General features: G+C 44.1%; 1 pseudogene across 1 annotated transcript; it reads left to right on the top strand.

Annotated features, from left to right (window-relative positions):
- The first annotated feature begins 23,703 nt into the window (after positions 1–23,703).
- On the top strand, positions 23,704–24,543 carry LOC117660052 (charged multivesicular body protein 6 pseudogene; annotated as a pseudogene). Its single transcript, XR_015733936.1, has one exon. The product of XR_015733936.1 is annotated as a charged multivesicular body protein 6 pseudogene (transcript).
- Positions 24,544–26,168: the final 1,625 nt, after the last annotated feature.

Genomic DNA, 26,168 nt, shown 5'->3' with positions numbered 1-26,168 from the left:
CCCAACCAGGTCTCCGTAATACCTGCCAGGTCCGCACCCCCTCCAAAATAAGGGGAAATAAAATAATAAAATAAATATTTTATTTGGTGGAGCTTAGTGCTCCCGTGGTGGGGGTGTTACCTGGCCTTCAGCCATCCGGTATGGCCTTTCGTTTAAAATTAAACAGTGGAGCCTCGCGCCCCCTCCATTTGCTGTCTGGCGGCCATTTTATCTTCAATTAAGTGTGAGCCTATTGCTGTCCCTAAGAGAGTCTTGAACTCACTCATATAGCCGCTTGTCGGCTCCGTGGTTTCTCCGGCTGCTAATTATCTCGATCGGGCCGGAGCAAGGCTTAGAGGGCTTTGTCAGCCCTGTACACTATTGAGAGCCTCGCCACGCTAGCCTCGCCACGCTAGCAAGCCTCATACTTAACTACAAGGTACTGACAGAGCAGTGGAGCCTCGCGCTTCCTTTGTGTATTCTGCGCCCAGCGTTAATTAGTTTCAGCTGCTGGGTGCTTCTCGCCGGCGCTTTTCGCTGGCGCTTGGTTTGTCCGGTTTGTCTCTGATCCAGCTGGGAGGTTTGCGAGGCTCTCGGGCGCTGCTAAGTTTCACGGGGGAGAGCTATAACCCCAAGGCATAGAGGAGTTTTTCTCTTCTCTCTCCCTTTGCGCCCGCGCCATTTTGAGGTGCCAAAATTGCCTGCGATCTCTGAGGGCCTCCAGTCTGACCTACTGTGCCCTTCTTTTCCCCTGGCAGCCATTTGCCAGCCAGAGCAAATTTTCTGACACCCCTAAGCTACCAGCCTTAGATAATTACCTGTGTAGCTCAATCAGCATTCAGGCTCATTATGCCCAAATCTTTGGCCAAATCTAAACATGGCCATAGGGCCACAGTGTGGGTGCAGTCTGTGGCCACAACCAAAGAGGACCACGCACCGGCGCACAAGGCGCTTGCCCTGACCACGAGTTCTAAGGGTTCAGCCAAAACTCCCACTAAGGGGATTGGGCAGGACAAGCCTCCTACCAACCAATGTAGGGAAGCTTCTGCATTAGACCTGGCGCACCCCAAGGGGCCCAGGGCTACTTCTAGCGAACCCAGACGGGTGTCCTCTGCCACTTCTGATCAGGTGTCTCTCCAGGATTACCAATTGTCGGCTGAATCCACTGATATGTGGGGTTCTTCTTCGACCAGAGTCATGGTTCCTCCTGTGGAGTCTTACGCTCCCATGCCTTCGGGGCTTCAGGCTCCTCTGATTTCTGTTCCGGGCTGAACCTCTACAGAGGTTGGGCCGGCTGGCGACCAAACGCAGGTTAATTGGTGTCCTGAGGACATTCAGCGCATGATTTCTGTGGCTGTGCAGCAATCCTTGGCAGAGCGGGGGTTTCTGGCTCATAATCCTCCCCCCACCCAGTCCGTCCTTGAGGCCGATGAGAAGCCTGTAGACGATTTTAATATGGAGGATGCAATTTCGCTAGCGGGATCAGATTCTCCGGCTATCTCCTGTGTCAGTGACCACTCCCTTCAGGTTGATGTGGGAGGCCTAGAACCAGACTTATCGGAGGATGAGGGTTTACCTCCAGATCAACCCGCCTTTACAGGCTTGTTCCCTCAGGCCTTATTTAAGTCTCTATTGTTCAAGGCGGTGAATGCGGCCCAATTGGGCCCCTCTAACCCCCCCGAACCTACCTCTGCGGCAGGCTCCTTAAACCCATTGTTTGCTGAGCAACCTAAACCGATAACAGCAATCCCTATGCCTCCTCTCTTTTTGGAGGTCATATATAGGCAATGGTCTGCGCCATCTTCAATTCCTGTACCGTCCTCCATGGACAAGAAGAATTTCATTGTGTCCCCAGACCTTGATTCCCTGCTGCAGATACCTACTATTGACGCCCCTGTGGCAGCTTTACTTTCAGCGTCCTCTCTGCCAGGGGATCTGGAGGAAGGTCTAAGGCTGGAAGAACGCAGAGCTGAACAGGTCCTGCAGAGGGCCCACCTAGGGGCAGCATGGGCCATTAAATTGGCGGCCATGGCCTCTTTCTTCAATCGCACCACGCTTCTCTGGCTTCACCAGCTGCAAGAAAAGATGGCCCCTGAGGACTCGAGGTTGAAACAAGACCTCAACAAAATTGTTGCTGCGGTGCAATTTTCCATGGATGCCACTTTAAACACTACGCGGTTTGCGGCAAAATCCATGGCCTCCGCTGTTGCCGCTCGTCGCCTGGTCTGGCTTCGTCACTGGCAGGCAGATGCCAGACACAAGTGGCGCCTAGCCTCTGTCCCCTTTTCGGGCACGAAGTTGTTTGGTGATGCCTTGGACAAGTTTCTTATCGAAACCAAGGACAAACGAAAGATCTTACCTGCTGTTTTTCGGAGAGGGGAACCCCGCTTCTCTCCTTATGGTCCTCGCCCCCCAATGAGGTCTTCGGAGGGCGATTTGGGCTCCTCCCGTTCCATGGATAACTTCCGTATGGGGTATCTAGGCCCTAGACAGAGGAATTTCCAGGACAGACCTCCCAGGGGGAGGGCTTTCGGTTCCCGGCGGCCCTTTCGAGGGGGAGGAGGTCGTTCCATCCGTCGCCGTCGTTAGTAGTACCTGCGGTCCTCCCATTGGCGGAAGATTGGGCCTCTTCGCCAACATTTGGGAGAGTACTACTTCGGATTGCTGGGTCCTGGCCTCCATTTCATCGGGATTGGCCATTGAATTTGTTTCCACTCCTCCTTTGTCCTTTATTCGCTGTCCCCTGTCCCAGATAGCCGAGCGTAGATCCCTCATGGATGTGGCTATCAACCATCTGCTGGCCATCAAGGCCATTCAACGTGTGCCTTGTGATCAGGCGGGACAGGGGTTTTACTCTCGGGTCTTCTTAGTCCCTAAGTCATTGGGTGGGTGGAGACCTATTCTGGACCTTAAACGTTTGAACCGGTTTGTAATCTATAGAAGGTTCAAAATGCAATCCTTACGTTCAATCCTAGATGGTGTACGGAGGGGCGATCTCCTCTGCTCAATAGATCTCACGGAGGCTTACCTCCATATCCCCATTCGCCCTTCCCATAGGAAGTTCCTCCATTTTTGTTATGCTGGGGTTCACTACCAGTACCCGGCCTTACCCTTTGGCCTTTCTTCTGCTTCCCGTAGCTTCACTAAGATTTTGGCGGCCTTGGCGGCTCTCCTCAGGCTTCAAGCCGTTCGTCTCCAGTGTTACCTGGATGACATCCTCCTTATGTCATCTTCCTATCAGCAGGCCATGTCTGATCTCCGTCTTACAATTCAGACACTAGCGTCGCACGGCTTCTCTCTTAATGTAGAGAAAAGCCACCTGGAACCCTCGACTAAGATCCTTCATTTGGGGGCTATTATTGATTCGGAGCAAGGTAGAGTTTTTCTCTCCCCGGATCGGCAGGCCGCATTGAGATCCATGGTAGCTAAGGTCCTGAGGGATAAGAGGGCTTCCCCTTTATTTCTTTCCAAACTCCTAGGCAAGATGGTCTCGGCCATCTCGATTGTTCCCTGGGCCAGGTTACACCTTAGAGACCTCCAATGGTTTCTCTTGCCTTTTCAGAGAATGGGCAGGGGATCCTCTCCCGCCAAGGTGGCAGTTCCAAGGGCGGTGCTCTCCTCCCTTCGCTGGTGGCGCTCTCCAATGCTCTCCAAGGGCTGTCTGTTCCTGGACCCTCAGTGGGTAACAGTGACCACCGATGCCAGCACATTCGGATGGGGAGCTCACTGCGGAACTCAGATCGCGCAGGGTACGTGGTCCAATGTGGAAGCTACCCGCAGCATCAATTGGCTGGAGCTGTGAGCAATTTACCTGGCGCTTCGAGCATTCCAACTTCTGGTTTCCGGCGAGCACGTGTTGATCCTCACCGACAACACCTCTGCCAAGGGGCACGTCAATCACCAAGGGGGCACCAGGTCCCTTTCACTGATGCGGGAAGCAAAAAGACTAGGCCTTTGGGCGGAGAAACATCTGGCCTCCTTGAAGGCAGACCATATCTCGGGGGTCTCGAACGTGACAGCAGACTGGTTGAGCCACCAACAGGTAGACCATGGAGAATGGAGCCTGCATCCTCTCCTTTTCCAGAGGATAGCTGCTCGTTTCGGGAGTCTGCAGGTAGATCTGTTTGCCTCCCACCAGAACAACAAGTTACCTCGCTTCTTTTCCCGTTTTCTTTCCAATCAAGCGGAAGCAGTGGATGCCCTGCGCTCCCCTTGGCCACAGGGCCTACTGTACGCCTTTCCGCCATTTCCCCTCATTCCGAGGGTAATTCGGAAACTATTGCTGGAACAGGCAGAGATCATTCTGGTGGTGCCACACTGGCCGAGGAGGTCGTGGTTTGTGGACCTCATGCATCTCTCTGTGTCCCCTCCTTGGAGGATTCCATATACTCCAGATTGCCTCAGCCAAGGGACGATTCTACATCCGGACCCTCAGTGGCTTCAGATGACCACCTGGCGGTTGAGTGGGAAGCTCTACAGCGGGACCGCATCCCTTCTGACATAATTCATACCATCCAGGCATCCCGGCGGTCATCTACCCAACGGATTTATTCTGCTACTTGGCGATCCTTTTCTTCTTGGTGTGCAACTCAAGGGTTTTCCCCTCTCCAGGCTTCCATTTTACAGGTCCTTTGTTTTCTACAGTCGGGTTTGGACAAGGGGCTGTCTCCAAACACTCTCCGGAGGCATGTGGCAGCTATTTCTTCTATCCTGACGTATAATTCAGTTCATTCGTTGTCTCAGCAGCTGCTGATCCGACGATTTCTCCGAGGAGCGACTAACCTCTGTCCACCTGTACTACATCAATATCCCTCCTGGGATCTTGCCCTGGTGCTGGATTCCCTTATGGAATCACCATACGAACCTCTTGCTTCTGTCAGCTTACGTCTGTTATCCGGCAAAGTAGCCTTTTTGGTGGCAATCACTTCGGCGCGCAGAATTTCCGAACTAGCAGCGCTATCCATTAGAGATGATTTATGTGTGTTTCATGGGGATCGGGTGGTCCTCAGATTGGATCCTACATTTATGACTAAGATTAACTCTCCCTTTCATCGTTTACAGGAACTGGTTCTACCAGATTTCTATCCCTGTCCTTCCAACTCATTGGAGAGCCAGTTACACACCCTGGATGTCCGTCGAGCGCTTGAACTATACATCCAGAGGACTGCTGCTATTCGGCGAACAGAATCACTGTTTGTTTCCTTTCTACCGTCTTCCTTAGGTCAATGAGTTACTTCTTCCACGGTGGGGCGCTGGATCTGAACGACGATTACAACGGCATACGAACTTCGGTCGTTGCCTCCTCCTTCTAATGTCACAGCTCATTCTACCAGGAGTGCTGCGACCACGGCAGCTTGGGCTTCGAAGGCCTCTTTGGATGAGATCTGCAGGGCGGTGACTTGGACATCTCCTTCCCCCTTTATTAGACACTATAAACTAGATAAGTTTGCCTCTGTGGAGGCTGATTTTGGGAGGAGAGTGTTACACGGTGTTGAAGCTCGGGAGGGGTCTTCTGCCCAGACTGTTCCTGCCCATGAAATGGGACAGTGATCTTTGGTATGTTCCACGTCTGGCTGCTGTCTCCACCCTCAAGGGAGAAGGGGTGTTGGTCCTACCTGATACGCCCCTTCTCATTGAGTGGAGACAGCAGCCAGCCCCACCCTGATTTTCAGTCTGGTCATCCATGTTCGTTGTAATTTTGAATTGTTGTTTTTCTGTTTCTTCCTTTCTACACACCGAGTCTGGATTCTCCTTCGACAAAAGCTGGGAGCCCTAGCAACAGGGGGCGGAATTTAAAAAGATTTCCAGGCTCAGTCCAACCTCTGACCAATGAGCACAACCCACGTCTGGCTGCTGTCTCCACTCAACGAGAAGGGGTGTATCAGGTAGGACCAACACCCCATCTCACACACGCACACAAACAGATATCCAGGGGTTAAATAAAACTGGCAGACAACAAATTCTTTCGATAAGAGGATTGGCAGCAACCCAGTAGTTGCTTGCCAAGAACTTTATCCATAAAGGGAGGGATTGTTCCTCCGATAGATTAAGCCAAACAAGATATACACAATTCAAGAATTGTCAAGTCCAGTCCGTATTAATTCCAAGGCAGATATCATTGTTTCAAAGATACAATGTGACTCGCTAGTAGTTAGTTTTGTCCGTCACAGAGTCTGAATGGCCACCTCACCCCCTTTTATCCCCTGTGGGGTGTGGTCCAGTGACTCAGCTTAATCTCTGGCATGCCTCCTTTTCTGCTGCGTGCGCTTGTCTCTCCGACGCTGGCGTGGATCCAGCCAAGACTTATCTCCGTCACTGTCTGACTGTGAGGAGATACCTGGCTCCTGGCCAATCTCTCCTCCCTCGGGAGACACCTGAGGCATTGCCAGAGAGGAGGGTCCTGGAGAGGGAGGCCTGGCCAACTCCTCTCCTTCATGTTCAGAGCCTTCTCCCTCCGATATGTTGGCCTTGGGGGTCAGAGTCACAACACAGGGCCAATCAAAGACCCAAGGGAAGTTGATTCCAGAGAGTGGGCATGCCCACAGAGAAGGCTCTACCCCTGGGGGTCGCCAGCCGACATTTTCTAGCCGACGGTACCCTGAGTAAGCCCTCTCTGTGAGAATGCACCGGGCGATGGGAGGTCGATGCTGGTTGCAGGTAGTCCGACAGATATCCTGGGCCTAAGCCATGAAGGGCTTTATAGGTCAACACCAGCACCTTGAATCTCACCCGGTGGGCAACCGTCAACCAATGCAAGTCGCGCAGGAGAGGTGTAACATGGGAGTATTGGGATTCTCCCATCACAACCCACGTGGCCGCATTCTGCACCAGCTGAAGCCTCCGAGTGGTCTTCATGGGCAGCCCCAGGTAGAGAGCATTGCAGTAATCAATCCAGGAGGTGACTAGCGCATGAGTGACTGTGCATAGGGCATCGTGGTCCAAGTATGAGCGTAACTGGCGCACCAGGCAAACCTGGGCAAACGCCCCCCTGGTCGTGGCTGTTATATGCTCCTCCAAGCCCAGCCATGAATCCAGGAGGACACCCAATTTGCACGCCCTGTCTACAGGGGGCAACACTTCACCCCCTATAGTCAGAGATGGAACGTCTCGTTCGGTCCGTGATGCCAGAATCCACAGCCACTCGGTCTTGGCCGGGTTGTTCCTCCCCATCCAGACCCGTACCACTTCCAGCCACCAGAACATCACATCGAGGGCATCACTGGGTTGGTGTGGGGTGGATACAAAAAGCTGGGTATCATCAGCATACTGATGATACCTCACCCCAAAACCACGGATGATCTCTCCCAGCGGCTTCATGTAAATGTTGAACAAAAGAGGTGAGAGGACCGACCCCTGAGGCACCCCACAAGTGAGAGGCCTCATGGCCGACCTCTGCCCCCCTGCCAACACCACTTGCATACGACCTGAGAGGTAGGAGGTGAACCAATATAAAACAGTACCTCCCACTCCCAACCCCTCGAGGCGTTGCAGCAGGATACCATGGTCGATGGTATCAAAGGCTGCCGAAAGATCTAATAGGACCAGAACAGAGGAATAACCTCTGTCCCAAGCCCTCCAGAGATCATCCACCAGCGCAACCAATGCTGTCTCTGTGCTGTATCCGGGCCTGAAACCCGATTGGTATGGATCTAGATAATCTGCTTCATCCAGGGCCACTGTGAACTGATGTGCCACCATGCTCTCAACAACCTTCACCACAAAGCGGAGGTTGGAAACCGGACGAAAGTTACCTAAAATGGTTGGATCCAAGGCAGGTTTCTTGAGGAGGGGCCTAACCACCGCCTCCTTCAAGGCAGCGGGAAAGCTTCTCTCATCCAAAGATGCAGTTATCACTGCCTGGATCCAGCCACGTGTCACCTCCCGCGCTGAATAGACCAGCCAGGAGGGACACGGGTCCAGCAAGCAAGTGGTTGCACTCAGTTTCCTCATGATCCTGTCCACTTCCTCGGGGGTAACAGGGTCAAACTCTTCCCAGACAACAAGACCTGCTGCCTCCCCACCGTCTGATCCTGCCCAGTCAGAGTCCAAGCCGTCCTGAATCTGAGCAATCTTGTCCAACAGATGTTGACTAAACTCCTCGGCCCGCCCTCGCAAAGGGTCCTCCCCTGCCCTCTGGTTCAGGAGGGAGTGGGAGACCCTAAACAGGGCATCCGGGCAATTATCTGTGGACGCGATGAGGGTGGAGAAGTTATGACGCTTCGCCACCGCCGCCATCTCCATCAGGTAAGAACGTGTAAACTTCTTAGCTGTACACAGTCAGATTTGGAACGACTGGCCCTCCAACAGGTCTCTAGGCCTCTCCTCCGACGCTTCATCTCCCAGAGCTCCTCAGTAAACCAAGGAGCCAACCGAGATCTGCGTTGAGTCAGAGGCCACATAGGCACAACATGATCGAGAGCCCCGGCAGCTGCCTCATCCCAGGCTTCCACCAGGGTCTCGATCGGGGTGTGGGAGAGAAAGGGGGGGGAAACTAACAAGGAAAAACATAAATTTTCAGTGGCTGACTCCAGAAGGAATTATGGTATCTTGGGGAGAAAGAAGGTTGAAATTGGACACGGTTGACAAAGTAGAAGAGTTTTGTAGACAAAATTTTGGTAGTGAGGTTGAATTGGAGGAAAGAGGAAGACAGGAAGAAGGAGAACTAGGAGGACAGTCACCAAATAGGGGGGAAATCCAAAATCAAGGAAAAAGAGAATGGGAAAGGGAAGAATGTGGACAACGGGAAAGACAATGATGGTGGATGCAAGGAATATAAAGAAGTCATACAAACGAGGGCAACAAGACCTAAGTATAAGTAGAGGTTTTCAGGAAGAATTAACAATTCTATCATTAAATGTTAATGGGTTAAATTCTCCAGGGAAAAGGAAAAACTTCTTTAGTAAACTATATAAGACAAATATGGATATAATAGTGCTTCAAGAGACGCACATAAAAAAGCAGCATCAGTACCTATTAAAATGTTTCTAAGTTAGGAAAGATGTTTATATCTTCATCACAACAGAAGAAAGGGGGAATTGTAATGTATGTAAAAGAGGATATTTTGGCCAAACAAATGTATAAGGATGAAGAGGGCAGAATATTGATAATAGAATTAACTGTGGATGGGGAAAAAAACTGATGTTAGTTGGAATATATGCGCCAAATGAGGGCCAAAAACTATTTTCTAAGAAATCGTATAACATGATTAGAGACTTAGAATGCAATAATTTGTGTATAATTGGTGATTTCAATGCGATTGTAGATAGAGAACTAGACTATAGAAATGACAGACGAAAGAAAGGTGTTAGAAGGATATTACCTAATTCATTTTTCAAGATGGTGGAAGAATTAAGCATAAAGGATTGTTGGAGGGGATAAGAAACAATATACTTATTATTCAGGTAGACATCAATCTTGGTCTTGAATTGATATGGTTTGGGCATCGACAGATTTGAACCTGGGAATTGAGGAAGTTAATATTGACATAAATTCGTGGGCAGATCACAATGCCATTAAAATTAAATGGAAAGGGCAAAAAAAGATAAGGAGGTAGACCCTAAAAAAAAACAATCTTGAATCAAAATGAATTTAAATTAAGGATGGATGATCAAATGAGTTTGTTTTTGCAAAGTAATAAAAAAGAGGATACGAACAATCAGAACCTGTGGGACACGGCAAAAGCTTTTATGAGGAGTATCACAATATCATACATGGCCAAAGACAACAAACAAAAAAGACAATGGCAAAAAAATTTAGAGGAAGATCTTAGCAAACTGGAAAAAGAGCTGCAGAAAGAACCCATAAAATGGGAATTGAAACAACAAATAAACACAATTAAACAAATTAAATATTATTGAAAAGGAAAATATGGTATAACAAATTAAAAGCATTAAACAAAATTTTTTTGAGAATACAAATAAGCCGGGAAGATTGCTGTTTTATAGATTAAGAAAAAGGAAAGAAAAGAACCAGATTAGTAAATTATATAATGAAGAAAGAGAGTTAATTTATCAAAATAAGGCAAAGAGGAAGGTAGTGTATGAGTTTTTAAAAACCTATACGAGGATAAGTAGAAGAAGGTAAGATGCAATACCTACAAAAAACAGAATTGCCCAGGATCTCGGAGGAAGGTAAAAATTTATTAAATAATGAGATAACAGCATGGGAGATATCTGAGGCAATTAAAAAAAAAAAAAAAGTAACAAAGCGCCAGGTCCAGATGGTCTACCTTCAGAAATTTATAAAAATCACCAGGAATTATTAAGCCCACTGTTCTTAGAGGCGTATAATGATGTACTTAATGAAGCTAAGATACCTGAATCGTGGAAAGAAGCAACAATCACATTGATTCCCAAGGAAAATTCCAATTTGACTTATATTAAAAATTATAGGCCAATATCCCTACTAAATTTGGATTATAAAATCTTTATGACAATTATGGCAGACAAACTAAAGAAAATTTTAGAGAATTTGATTCATACTGATCAAAATGGTTTTCTTCCTAGATGGCATATAAGGAACAACATCAGGGTTATCTTGGATACGACAGAATGCTATGAAGTCCACAATGAAAAACAGATGACGTTGATATTCATTGATGCGCAAAAAGCATTCGATAACGTTAAATGGGACTATTAGAACAATTCAAATATATAGATTTCAGGGGAAAATTTATAAAGATGTTTAAAACAATCTACTTCAGACAAGAAGCCAGAGTAGTGATAAACAGGGAAACGACAAAGAACTTTTTAATCCAAAAAGGCACAAAGCAAGGTTGTCCGCTATCACCACTGCTCTTTATTTTATCACTAGAGGCCTTAATTAGAACAATTCGAGAAGACAACCAAATCAAAGGTTTAAAAGTAAGAAAAGAAAGTTTTAAGGTACATGCATTCGCAGACGATCTTGTATTCATTATTGAAGAGCCTGTGCAATCCGGTCTTAGGCTGATGGAAGTGCTAGAGGAATATGGGGAAGTAGCAGGCCTGAAATAAACAAGGATAAAACAAAAATGATAGTTAAAAATATGACTGAAGAGCAAAAAAAAAAAAAAAGAATTGGAGGGAAAGATAAATATTCAGTCTACGAAAAAAATAAGATATTTGGGAATTCAATTGACAGCGAGATGCATCACACTTAAAGAAGGTAACTATGACAAATTAATGGCGCAAATTAGGTCTGATTTGGAAAAATGGGGAAAATTACAGCTATCTCTAGTGGGCAAGATAGTCATCATCAAAATGAATGTCTTTCTGAAAATGTTGTCTTTATTCCAATGCATACCAATTTGGCTCAAAAAAGATTTTTTTATAAATTTGGATAGACTCATTTCAAAATTCTTATGGCAAGGGAAACAACTGAGAATCAGATTCAAATTATTACAAGATGCTAGAGAAAGAGGAGGATTTGGCCTACCAGACTGGACAAAGTATTATCAGGCAGTGGCATTGGTTTGGCTAAGTGAGTGGATGCATCTTAAAAACACAAGACTATTGGCACTAAAAGGTCATGACTTACAGACAGGGTGGCATACTATTCTATGGAAGGAAAAACATTTAGTCCATCAGTACTTCCAGAGGCATTATATTAGAAGAGCACTATTGGATATTTGGAAAAAAACAAAAAGAAATAATTATATGGAAATTCCTAATTGGGTGTCAACATTAGAAATGTACACACATCCAAATTTGACAAAACAAGGGAGAGCTGTCACCTATAAAGATATTTTGAATGAGAAAGAAGAATTAAAAGCGAGAAATACTTTAAAGGAAGAAGGAATCGAAGTGTGGAGAGACCATTGGGAATTACTACCACATGTGGTGGGAATGCCCAAAAACGCAAAAATTTGGGAAATTATTTATTATTGCATATACTCACAACGGCATGAATAGCCTTCGCTCAAAAATGGAAAGAGAAAGATATTCCAACTGAAGAAGAAATATTACTGAAAATCTTTAACTGCGCAGAAATGGACAGACTCACTTTGGAACTCAAGGATAAAAGTGAAACTAAGTACTACAAAATCTGGGAACAATGTTATGATTGGATAGATAACAAGAGGATAGTCAAGACAAATGTATAGTGTTAGAACAAAAATATAGATGTTATTATAGATAAATATATGTTTAAGAGATAAAGAAATATACAGAAATAAGGGAAAAAGTATTAATATCATATCATATTATGTTTAAATAATGAACAAAGCTTAAGAACTATATGTTTATATGAGTACTAATATTACTGTAAAGTGATGGAAGATGTTTCGAACCAGTGATGTCATATCTATGACCAATGTTTTTTAATTTTGTATTATTAATAAAAAACCTTTTAAATAAAAAAAAGATGTGTAACAATTAAAGAAGATAATTATACAAGACTATTACAACAAATTAAAACAGATTTGGAGAGATGAAAAATTTGCAATAATCAATGGTAGGGAGAATTGCAACTATAAAAATGAATATCTTATTGAAGCTACTTTTCCAAATGAAGCTCTATTCCAAATGATCCCCATAAAAATAGGGAAAAAAATACTTTGATGAGCCAAACACAACAATTTTGGAATTTGTTTGGCAAGGGAAAAAAGCAAGAATAAGACTGAAAATGTTGCAAGAATCGAAAAATAATGAGGGCTTTGGACTACCAAATTGGGAGCTTTATTATCAAACTTCCACATTAACATGGGTGAGAGATTGGTTAACTCTCAGACATAGAAGATTACTGTTTTTGGAAGGTCACAATCTCCAATTAGGATGGCATGCATTTTTATGGTGTGATAAAAATAAAACTCGTAGATATTTCTTATATGACATCATATAAGAAATGTTCTACTTTTAGTATAGGATACTTTCACGCCAAAATTTACATGAAAATACCAGTTTGGCTCTCAACAATGGAATCATTCATCCACCCAAATGTAGTAAATCTGGATAAAATCTTAACATACAAAGATATTTTGAATGCGAAAGGGGAGCTAAAACCAAACAAGAGTTGCCCAAACAAGAACCAAGATGAGGACTTATCATGGTGGCTACATATGCAAAAACAATTGAGATATGAAAAAGATATTAAGACATATGGCTTCTACAAAGAGCAAATAGTCCTTGATCAAATAATATTAGGGATAGATTAAAAGTTAATAAAGAAACTATACAACTTTTTGTTAAGTTTATATATAAATATATAATTGCCTACTAAGTTTTAAAATGGAAGACAAACATGTAAAAGAGACAAAGATAGTATGGGCAAACTTTTTTGGATATACTATAGAGCTAGACAAATGGCAAAAACTTTGGGAAAGAAACTGTAAGTTGACAATGGCAACTACTTACAAGGAAAACCTATATAAAATATTTTCTAGGTGGCACTTACCACCAGTGAGATTAGCAAAGATGTTTAAAAACATGTCAGCCAGATGTTGGAAGTGTAATCAGACACCAGGTACATACTACCACATCTGGTGGACATATGCAAAAGCAATATTGGACAAAAATACATTCATGGTTAGAAAAGATGTTAAAGTTGCATATAGATTATAAGGCAGAAATATTCCTGTTAGGTATAGCACCAGAAAAGTATGATAAAGGGAATATATATTTAATATTATATGGCTTGACCACAACAAGAATTGTATTTGGACAGTACTGGAAAAATGAGGAAACACCTACAGAAGAAGATGTGATTAAAAAAATACTAGATTGTGCAGAATTTGACAGATTGATGTTAAAGATAAAAGAAAAAGAAGATACAGAGTATTTTCAAACATGGGACTTGTTCTACAAATGGCTGGATAATAGAGGTAGAAATAAGGAGCTGGGAAACTATTATTACGTAAGCAAATGGATCTAGACAAAATGCTGTTCACAAAGCACTATGTATGTAAACTGAAAATGTACAAATAAACTATTTAAAAAATCATGCTAGGTCTTATTTTCGGGGTACGTCTTATTTTCCGGGAAACATGTTATATATGTCAGGGTTCTGACTGATGCCCTAATTAAATCAAGAGCCTCAAGCCACACTTCAAAAAAAATCTAGTTATTTATTAGGAGCTTCATATCGGCACAAACCAAGTGAAGCCAACTCTGACCTCACTTAATTCATGACTTGGCTCTGACCCTGTTTCCCTCTCCCCCAAGATGTGTCATCAGTCACATTTCCCAATGAAGCAATTTCGCGGGTTGTAGAAGTTACTCCCTCTTGCCACTGTGGGTCCCCCTGGAGATGACCTTGACGTTGCCACTGGAATGTGCTTTATTTTGACTGAAATGCAAGTTCCTCGATGCAGCTGCAAGGCTCAGTTTTCCCATCCCCCTGCCTATGGCAGGCCAGGAATTCTTTGCGAGTTGACATTTGGCTTCCCTCACTTCCTGAAGGCAACCTGTGCAAAGCAAAAACAGTTTGAGTACAGGTCTAGATTTTAGGGGTGCAACCCCCCAGGCTTTGTTGGGTCGTCTTCATGGAATTTAGCTATGAGGCGATCAGCTTGGATGTTTCTGCTCTTTACTCAAGATGCCCCTGATAAGTGGTACCTCTTCCACTTGATTAGGTATTGGAGCTGTCTCCTGTGCCACCTCGAGTCGAGGATGTGTTGCACCTCATAATGGGTTTGGCTCCTTTTAATCACTGGGTCTAGGGGCTCACAGGGTAGTGGTCTCAGGGTTGAACTGACCATGGATTTTAAGAGGCTACTATGGAATATCAGGTGTATCTTCCCTAGCAGCCGGGGCAATTTTAATTGCACCGTGACCGGTTTGATAATCTTCACTATGGGGAATGGCGTCATGAACTTGGGTCCCAGCTTCTTGCTGAGGAATTTTAACCTCAAGTATTTGTGGAGAGGTAGACCTTTTCCCCCAGCTGGAATGGCCGTTGTGGGGCTTGGTGTTTGTCTGCCTGTTTCTTATAGGTCTGTGCCACTTTAGCTAGTGCTTTCTTGACATTTGCCCATGCTGCTTTTAGCATTGTCTGTCAAGTTGACTGAGAAGGGGGGATTCCTTGGGTATTCTGGCATTGGGACAAAGTCCATGCCACTCACTACTTTGAACGGAGTTAATCCCATGCTACTGTGAACAGCATTATTATATGCAACCTCAGTGAAAGGCAGAAGGTCCACCCAATTGGACTGATGATAGTTCACATAATACCAGTGGTGAAATTCAAACTTTTTCCCTACTGGTCCTGTGGGAGTGGCTTGGTAGGCATGGCTTGGTAGGGGGTCAGGTGACTCAGTGGGCGTGGCCAACTTGACATCACTTATGGCAAGGTGGAGCAGCACCACCCCACCAAGCCACATCCAACAAGCCACACCCACAGAACCAACAGAAAAGTTCAGCCATAACTTTTCACATCTTTCTTCATGACGGGCCACCAGAATTGCCTCCGTGCTAAGTTTAAAGTCTTTAGGAACACAAAGTGACCCACTGATTTGACATTGTGGCTCCTCTGGAGGATTAAAGTGCGTAGGGACTCTAGGATGTAGAGTTTCATCCCCTTCCATGCTAGGTCCTCCCTTTTTGTCAAGATATGTTGGTTATCATGGAATCAGGGATCTGCTTGCAGTTCGGTTTTGAGTTTTGTGGTTAGATGGCTTGCGGGTTGGTCTTGCTGGTTGTGGCATTGCCAGTTGCAACATTGTCATCTGGTGGTCATTTGGGCTGCTGTTTGGGTAGGGGGTATGATGGCGCCTACTACCTCCTCCCGTTCACATTTGTATTGGGGCATGCATTAGAGGAAAGCTAGGAAATTCCCCCCCCCCCCGGGGATGTGCTTTAGCATGAAATTGAATTGGTTTAGGTGTTGAGCCCAGCAGACATTTTTGGGCGATAGTTTTCATGGGCCTCCAGATTTCTCTCCCCCTGCAGCAGGTGGCGCCAGGTTAGCTGTGCCCATCTTACTGCAAAAGTGTTGTGGCCCGTCAGCAGCCTGTGCAGTTAGTAGCTGATTCTGACAGCAAGGAGGCTGGTGTGGTGCTGTGCCAGTAGCCTGTGCAGTTGGCACTCGAGTTGGACAATGAGGAGGCTGGAGAAGATCTGATGCCAGAGGCGAGGATTCAGCCAGTGCCTTCAGAACCTCCAAAAGCTCCCATAAGTGAAGAGGAAGAAGAGGAGGAGCCTCTTCTCGATCCACAAGTGTGCAGAGCTGTAAAAAGGCAGGAGTGGCTCCTCAGGAGGAGGTCTCCTTGAGAATAAGGCTTGGGGCTAATTGGCCACTCCCCTAGCCTATTTAACGAAGGACGACGACTGATGCAATTTGCAGGAAACAACTTCATTCAAATTCCTTCGCGTCTTGATTACAGAAACGTTTGATTTGGCTCTTGTTTCTCTCTTATCAGTTTTCCTGCAAATTACTTCTGGGCATTCTGCCAACCACAGTAAGATTATGATTATCTGAAATACTGTGCCTCAGAACTGAGTTATTATTCTTTGAATTCTTGTCGGCTGTTAATGAAGTTAAATTAACAGTCCTTGTTCAAGAATGTTTTATTGTACTTGTGTTTGAACAACTACTAAGAAAGCTCATTAGTAGTCTTTAATTAGTAAATTAAGGTTTGTACAGACTTTGTGTGTGCTGTGTTCTTTGGGGTCCATAGCTGGGGCAGAACAAAAAGCCTCTTTTTCCCAGGCAGCCCATTGCTTCGTTGTGTCCATGAATTTGCGGGAGGTGTAGGCGCAGGGCCGTAATTTTCCTTGGCTATTTCTTTGGAATAGCACTGTTCCCACTGCCACGTTGCTGACATCTGTTTGGATGATAAAGGGTTGTTGGAGGTCAGGATGCTTCCACACCAGTTCCTTTCCAAAAAGTTCTTTTAGTGTTTCAAATATCTTTTGGCAGGTTAGGTCCCTCTGCAGGTGTTGTCCTGGGTGGGGCTTTGTCCCTGGGGCCCCTGTCTTTAGGAGGTCTGTTGTAGGTTTGGCAATCTTCATGAAGGAGGGGATGAATTGCCTGTAAAAGTTTGCAAATCCTAGGAAGCTTTGGGTCTGTGGGTGCGAGGGGGCTGCCAGCCTAGGACGGCTTGTACTTCGGATGGGTACATCTCTATGCCTTCATTTGACATTCGGTAGCTCAGGTAGTCTAGCCATGCATGATGAAATTTGCATTTTGACAGTTTGACCTACAGGTTTGCTGCCAGAGGACTTCCGGTTGATGTTGCAGTGGTAATGGACTGGAAAATAGCGGGCTCTGATGTGCCATGCGAAATCCAGCCAGATGAACCTCTGCCGGGAGGCTTTCGAGCCATAGCTGTCTTACAGGGACGATGAAGAAAGGAGAGGCATTTTGTGAACTGCGAGGAATTGGCAATTTTCTCACTGGAACAGAAACAGCTCTCCCAAAGCAGCAGTGGGGGCGATGGCCATCTTATGGTGACCGTCTTGAAGCTGGGACAACTGGACCGAAGAATTGTGCAGGAGTGGCGATTGGATGGAGTGCCAGAACTGGGTGAGATAAATGCCAACTAATATTTAAAAAGTGGAAATTGAAGTTTTAAAAGCTTTCCCAAGCTTGGACTAGCGGCTGCTGGGCTCTTGGGGAAAACACACACACACACACACACACACACACACACACACACACACACACGGAACAAAGAGAAGGTGTGGATTGTGATATAAAGAAGCTAAGAGAAAGTCTTTGGATTTGGAAAATTGGGAAAAGCAAAGACTGTTAAAAGGAAAGAATATGATTTTTGAAGAAAATAATTTATAAGATAACTTTGAAAAAATAATTGGACATTTTGACAAATAAATGGATAAAAGAGTCTGCTTTGTAATGGAGTAGAAACGGAGAGTGCCATCTGCTGGAGGGAAGAAAAAAGCTTTGTAATATTCTATTCAAATAGACAAAACAGAAGAAATAGCAGCTGGAAATTTTGACCTTGGCTGTATAGAAGAATTATTGGATACTGTGTGAAAAATTGAGGAATGACAGTGTTTTACATCTGGGTGGTTGTTTTACTTTCCTTCTCTGCTGAAAGATAGTCTCATATTTGGATTTGACTGTTGTTGCATTGGGATAGTAATTTACAATTGAGAAGAACATTTTAACTGTAAAGAATAAAGGAATAATTGAAGCAAAAGAAAAGAAAAGAAAAGAAAAGGAGAAATAAGAAAATCATATAGACTTAAAATTTTGACTAAGTGTATAGAGATATAATTGGGGGAGGTATTAATAATCTTTTAAATTGTCTTCCGGTTGGTGCCACAGGGAAATGGCGAGCTCCGCTGAGCCCTGCCAAATCCCCTCTGCTAAGCTGCCGCTGATAGGTCTGCAGACCTCCCCTGTCTTGTAGGGACAGGGGAACAAGAAGGAACGCCTTGGGCGGCTGAGTGGAACAGGCAGGTTCCTCGGGGCCGGAGGCTTCTCCTTCACGTCCGCGGCAGCGGAACGGCAGCCATGGCAGCTGCCCTGAAACTGCGGCAACTGGGAACAAGGATTGTGCTGGAAGAAGAAGATGAAGAAAGAGCAAAAATCAAGAAGCCGGGTGAGTGACACCAACCCAGGCAATATAACGTACCTATTTGGAATTATTGGAAAATAAGACCCCAAAATTAAAAGCGGCTGCTGGACTGTGGGGCTTAAAGATTAAAAAGAAAAAAAAATGGGTAAAAGACCCAAATTGAATTTTGTTGCAGTAAACTTAAACTGGATGATTTGGTATTAATAAATTTCTGAAATTTGACTGTGCCTTTAACTGGAGTGGAGAGGAGAAATGGATATTCCTGAGAATTAATGCCTTTAAAAGAAAATGAAGCTAATGAAGATAGACAGATGGATGGCTACAAAATAGCCATGGAGTCTGCAGTAATTAAGCAGGGAAGTGGATTGAAGAGATTTCCCTTTCTGGGTGGAAAAGAAACATGTTAATTGGCTTTTTACCTTGGATTACTTGAAATTAATATTGGATATAAGGATTTTGGAGATTCCTACTCTGTCCCAGATGATTTTAAGAAAGAAGAAAGAAGAAAGAAAGAACATTTTGGATTTTAACAATGGAGACTGACAAAACTAGGTGTGGCGTAGTTAACAAAGACAGGAAGCTGATGCACTACGCTTGGATCAGACATTTTAAAAGTTTTAAAGGGACATACAGAAATTCTTTACTTTGAACTGATGAACCTTGAAATAGAGCACTTTGGACAGAGAGGAAAAGGAAAAAAGGAAGAATTAAAGTAGATAAATTTAAATGTGACTAACTGAAATGTAAAGTTTAAAAGCCTATGTATATATGATAAAGTTTAAAAGCCTAGGTATATATGATTTTTGGATAAAAACAGGAAGGGTTGTGAAATAATAAAAATAGAAAATAAGAGGTGGCTATTAAAATAGTGGATGATATCAAGGGGATAAAAATAATAAAGAAGAATATATTTTGAGGCAGGAAAATTTTAAGAAAATGTACTATTTGATGTAATACGTTTTACTTTTAATTTGCAAACAAATGTTAAACTGATGAATAAGGACTGATTGAACAAAATACAAGATACACAGATGCTAGTGATTAGTCTTGAATTAAGGTAATACAAGTTGGAAATGATGACTATTATGAAATATACTGAGATTTAAATTGAAAGAGCAGGATGGAAAAATGATATAAAACAGATAATTATATTACAGTTAAAATGTGTGGGATGGATACCAACTAGATAAGAGTTTGAGACTCGGTGGAAATACGTTGGAAATTAATTCAAAATGCTGGAAATCAGCCCATAAAATGCTGGAAACAGCCAAACAAATAGGAGGAGAGTTGGAGGAGACTATGCTGGAAATCAGCCAAACAATGGAGAGAGTTAAGGAGGAGACTATGCTGGAAATCAGCCCACAAAATGCTGGAAACAGTCAAACAAATAGGAGGAGAGTTGGAGGAGATTGAGGAACTATTCTAAAATCAATTAAATAGTTGGTGTTTTGGAGGGGATCAAACTGAGAATTAATCAAATAGAACAAGTTGGAAGATAGTTAAAATATTAGAGGGAGATATAGTGGAAAATATATTAGAAATTGGAGTAAATAAAATATGCCTTTGAGAGAAATCTGTGTAATATGTAACTGGGAGGGAAAAAAAAACTAAGGTAAACTGATTTGAGGATAAGGGTCAAAGGATTAAAATTAGATTAAATGTTGTTTTATAAAATATAATAAAAATGGAGTGGTATTGAATTGAAACTAAGAATAAATGGTGATAAAATTGTAGGGTAAACACTTAACAAGAGGTTAGAATATTGTAAAAATTATTTTGATATGACTTGTATAAGATATAAGGTAAAGAAGAATAAAGATATGTTTAGAATTGTTATGCAGATGTAAAAATGAGTGAAAGTGAATTTGAAACTAATTTTGGATAGATATAATGAATTTATATAGATGAAAATGTTAAATTTGAGGTAAAATTGGTTTTTTCTTAAGTTTTGAATTTCTTTTTTATCTTCTTTTTTTTCTTTTTTTGTTTATTTATAAAAGATGTACCGTATTTTCCGGCATATAAGACGACTGGGCGTATAAGACAACCCCCTACTTTTCCTGTTAAAATATAGGGTTTGGGTTATACTCGCCGTATAAGACTACCCCTCTTCCAACGCACACCAAATAAAAATTAAAAAACATCAGATTTGATTTCAATATGGTAATTTTAATTCAAATGCTTATGCCTTTCCAAGAATCTAGTACACCAGGATACAGTGGCCTTAAATCTGTTGCTGTGATCTGGGTTAGATTTGGCCCACTGAAGTGCAAACAAACGTATTTTATTTCGTGTCACTACATAACCGTTTTGGCGATGCTCATTCACCATGTCTGCTACATGTTTTTCGAGTTCTGGCCAATGTGGGGTGCCTCTTCTTAATGCACACTTACCCCTTGGCATACTCTTTAACGCTTTTACATTTGCTTTCCAGTCCCGAACCATCTTTTCTGTTATTCCATATTGTCTTGCAGCAGCACAGTTATTATGTTCCATGGCAAAGTTTACAACTTTAAGTTTAAAACTGGCTTCATATTTCTTTCTTCTTGCTGGTGGAGCCATGATGGGGTCTTGACTGTTATATTTGTATACTATACTGTATGTACTGTTGCTGTACTGTATGTATTGTTGCTGTACTGTAGAGAAAGGTAATGGGCTACGCTAGGTGTAGTGGCAAGAAGGCTATTTTGTACCAGGTTTTTTTCCTTCACCCATGCAGCCTTGTCGAGATCCGCACAGCTTCATGAATCTGAGTTGCTGGCACTGACTGATGACATTGACAGAAAGCTGTGCCAATCTAATCAAGGCTGCATGCTGCTGAATGCTGGAACCAGCTGGCTGCTGAGCGGAGCTTCTCCCAGGCATCTAGGGGGGTATTACCGATGCTCTGACTTCCCCAGCTGACCCCCACTGATGGCGAGGTCCACCGGTCTGGGGAAGTCAGAGCGTCGGTAATATCTCCCTGGATGCCTGGGGGAAGCTCCGCGCAGCAACCAGCTGGTTCCAGCATTCCAAGGAGGTCCACGGTGAAAGCGGCGCCGCGGTCGACCTGGGCCAGCACCTTGCACACCTGGCTCTGTGTCTCCATTATGAGAAGCTCCATGCGACTTCGCATGTCTCTGCCTCAGTCGTGCAGCTCTTGCAATCCGCTCACCGGAGGAGCCATGAAGTGCTCGCACCGCCTTGCCAGATCTTCCTCATCCTCCTTTCCCCATGGCTTTTCCGGTTGTAATTGCTGCTGCTGCTGCCGCCGAGGCTGCTCCTTCATCTCCGCCCGCCGCACCAGACCCAGCCCGGCCAGCACCGCCGTGGCTTCCGCAGTCCAAGCGGATCGGCACCCGGGCTCGCAGGCGAAGGGTGGGAGTGTGCAGCGCACTTTCCTGGCTTGGCGCCAATCCGGATGGCTGCAGTAATGGTGAGAGCAGGCAACCTCGGGAGAGCCATTTCGGGACTCCGTTTTGCACGTGTAGCGGATCCCAGTTACCAAGAAACCCGGAGAAGAGGCACAAGGGGGGTTTATCAAAAAGGAGCTTTAAAAGAGGTCTCGATACAGAGGACGCGGCGAGCATGGACACCGTCCACACAAACAGGCACCAAAGTCTCATTGTGGCAACGTTAAGCCGCGACTTTACACGCCTCCTAGTTTTAGGCTGCTTGTTCCAATGCCTTCGCGATAAGCCGGCAGAATCAAAACTCTTTTTTTCTTTCTTTCCCCCTCTCTCTCTCTCTCTCTCTCTCTCTCTCTCTCTCTCTCTCTCTCTCTCTCAGCGGCTTTGAACCCGTGGAATTGGGGGGGGGAGAGAGGGGGAATGTTATCAGCAACAAACAACAACAAAAAGTGTGTGTTTGTGGAGAGGGGAGGTAGTGGTAAAGGCGGCAGACCGGTTTTTTTCCCCCAAGCCAATCTCTTTCGCGGCGTATCCAGCCCGACCCCATTCAGAAGAAAGGCTGCAGCCGGAAAGAAACAGGGGGGAAAGACATCTGCACCTTTTGTTACATACACACACACGAAACCCACAGTTTTCTGGCCTCTCGCGCAGATCTGTTGTGGGGTGGAGTGGGTGGGAGCCACATAATTCCGGGAGGCGAAAAGGGGCGCAGCGATATTTCCAGAAATGAGCGAAATAATGCAATCCACACAGCGACGCCCATATTCTCCCGTTCAGATTCTACCTCTGGCTGAGAGAAAACTGCCTTGAAAGTTTCTCTGCCCCCCCACCCTTTAAACCCAAGACCCTGCCTCGTTTGCAGACTAGAGCACTTCTTTCCCCCGCCCGATTAGCCCAGGTTAAAATCTTAAAAGCTCGAGCGCCCCTCAAGCCGCTTCTCCTGACATCGGGATGAACGAGAAAGCCGTTTTAGCTTCACCTATTCTTCCACACACACCCCTCCACCCCGGAAGGTAATTTAGCACTGCTCCTCCTTTCCCCATGGCTTTTCTGGTTGTAATTGTTGCTGCTGCTGCCACCGAGGCTGCTCCTTCATCTCCGCCCGCCGCACCAGACCCAGCCCGGCCAGCACCGCTGTGGCTCCCGCAGCCCAAGCGGATCGGCACCCGGGCTCGCAGGCGAAGGGTGGGAGTGCACAGCGCACTTTCCTGGCTTGGCGCCGATCCGGACGGCTGCAGAAGGAACTGGGCACCGGCTGTCATGTCTTTTCTGCTGTGCGGGATTCGGCACCTGGGCTCCCGGGGTTTAAGCCTCCGGGCCGGCCCGCGCTGCTCCAGGATGTTCGCTTCGGGCTTCTTGGAATCACTGCCGGGCGGTTCTTCCTGTTGGGGGGATGGTGGGTGGCTGCGAGCCTGGAAGAGGTGGTGAAATGCAGAGCAATACCTCGTGGGGAAGGAGTTCGCCGTGGCTCCTGCAATCCAAGCGATGCCGATCGCTGCCACCCACCATCCCCCCAACACCAGAATGTTTTGAAGAAGAAAATTCAATTCTCTACACAATTGTTTTTATTGGGTATAGTTAAGGGTTTTACATCAGGTGAAACAAAACTGATATTGTATATGATAACAGCAGCAAGATTGTTGATAGGTAAATATTGGAAAAATGAAGCTTTGCCCACTATTGAGGAATGGACTTTGAAGATGGCCAGTTTTGCAGAGATGGCGAAGATTTCAGCATACTTAAAAGATTGCTCACAAGAGACTTATGAATGGGAATGGAAAAGATGGATAGAATATGTTCAGAACAAATATCAAACTAGAAAGTATCAAATAGCTTTTATTTGAAAATAATGTATTAGAAATATTTTAATGTAGGCCGCGCGGGCGGGGCCGGGGCGATGAGGAATCTGTTCGGTCGCAAGCGGCAGACCCGCGTTACCGAGCAAGATAAGGCCGTGCTGCAACTAAAACAGCAACGAGACAAATTAAAGCAATATAAGAAAAAGATTTCTCTACAGCTGGACCGAGAGAGGATTGTTGCTCGTCAACTACTAAAAGATGGCAAGAAAGAGAAAGCCAAACTTCTGCTAAAGAAGAAGCGTTATCAAGAGCAATTGTTAGACAAAACTGAAAACCAAATTAGCAATTTAGAGCGCATGGTCCACGATATTGAATTCACACAGATTGAGATGAAAGTGATTGAGGGTCTCAAAATTGGCAATGAATGTTTAAATAGAATGCATCAAGTTATGTCAATAGAAGAGGTGGAAAGAATCATGGATGAAACCCAGGAGGCTGTAGAGTACCAGAGGCAAATAGATGAGATATTGTCTGGAAGCTTCACTACAGAGGATGAAGATGCTATTTTAGCTGAATTAGATGCCATCACTCAGGAGCAGATTGATCTTCCAGAGGTTCCCTCAGAGCCTCTCCCAGAAAGGATTTCAGAAAAATCGCCCATCAGAATCAAACCAAAGCCAGAATTGATTGCTGCATCTTAACTCCACTACCTGCGGGGTATCCCTGCATTGAATCTCGGAATCCCAGCATGCCTGGGGTATAGGAGGCCTCCCTGCTGGCATTACCCAGCCATACTGGAGCAGGTTTTCTGCACAGAATGGAAGCTGTAACTGGTTAATGTTCCCATATCAAGGTTATTTTGTAGCGTGCACACTCCTCCTTTTTGTAATTTAAACGGGATTAAACGGTGACTCTTAAACCTAATTTAAAAAAAAATAGAAATATTTTAATGTAATGAGGGTAAAAAGAAAAACTATAAAGGGGAGGGAGGGGCTCAAGTTTTTACGTAAGTGTTATATTAAGGGTTTTTTTTTGTGTGTGTGTTTTTTTTTATCTTTCTTTACCAGTTATGAGTACATTATAGGGAAGTCTGGGGGGAGGGGAGGGTTAGGGAGGGTTAGGGAGGTTGGGAAGTTTGGGGTGGGGGGTGGGGGGGAAAGGGGTGAAAATGTAATTGTAAAACTTTTGCAATAAAAAAAAAGAAACAAATTTGCATATATAATAATCAACTTCAACTACTAACTAATTTCTATTATTATATATACATATATACAAACCTACAGTGACATATTTCATTTTCTATCTATCTGACAGTGCATTTTTCTTTAATTATGATAATTTCCTTTAAATTTCATCTCAACCCATTTGGCCTCCTTTGATTTATCCACTGGTACCATCTATTCCATATTCTAAAATATTTTGAGTCCTCCTTATCCTGTAACTCTAAGGTTAATTTGTCCATTTCTGCGCATGTGTATATCTTTTGTATTAGCTCCTGATCAGTTGGTAATCTATTTGTTTTCCAAAGTTGTGCTACTGCTAGTCTAGCCGCCGTTATTATGTGAAGTATTAAATATTTTATATCATTCCTAATGTTCTTTTTGATCATACCTAATAAAAAAATTTCGGGTTCTAATTCAATTTCATAATCTGTTATTTCTGCTATCCATGTTTTAATCTTGTTCCAATATTTCTTAATTTCTGGGCAGAGTCACCAAGCATGATAAAAAGTTCCCTGTGCTTTTTTACACTTCCAGCAAGTCGGATTTGCATTTGGATACATTTTTGCTAACCGTGCGGGGGTCAGATACCATCGATACCACATTTTATAATGATTTTCTTTGTAGGCTACCGATTTTGTCATGGTATAGTTATTTTCCCATACTCTTTCCCATTCTTCTAGTTATATACTGTGTCTGATGTTCCTCGCCCAGGCTATCATCTGCCCTTTAACCAATTCTTCTGCCAGATCATATTCGAGTAAATATTTGTAAATTTTCGAAATTAACTTCCCTTCTTTGGATTCTAATATTTTGTCTAATCGGTTTTGTCTTAAATCTATTCCTCCCTCCTCCTTGTCCTTCCTATATCTTATCTTTATTTGTGAGTATGGCCACCAGTCTATTGCTATTCCTTGTTCCTTTAATTCTTCTCTAGTTTTCAGATTCCCCTGTCTATCTAATATTTCTCTATATCTTAATATTTTTTGTTTAGATAGTATATTGGGATGGATTATTGCTTCTATTGTCGATAGCCAGCCAGGAATTTTCATATAATGTTTGTGCCGAATTTGTTGCCATGTATTAATTAAAGATTTCCTAATAGTGTGGTTATTGAAGTGTTTATATATTTTATTCCGTGTTCCAAATAAAGGCATGCCAACCCTTCATCAGGTCATGTCCCTCCAAGATTAATAACCTTTGATTATCCAAGGTTATCCATTCCTTGATCCAAAGTAAACTTGCGGCCTTGTAGTATTTTTGCCATGCCAGAAAACCAAATCCACCTCTGATTTTATCATCTTGCAATATATTTAGTTTTATT

Source organism: Pantherophis guttatus, chromosome 4, assembly GCF_059756535.1.
Source record: "Pantherophis guttatus breed Tessera chromosome 4, ASM5975653v1, whole genome shotgun sequence".
NCBI classification, from domain to species: Eukaryota; Metazoa; Chordata; class Lepidosauria; order Squamata; family Colubridae; genus Pantherophis; species Pantherophis guttatus.
This window is presented reverse-complemented; position numbering and strand designations above follow the sequence as displayed.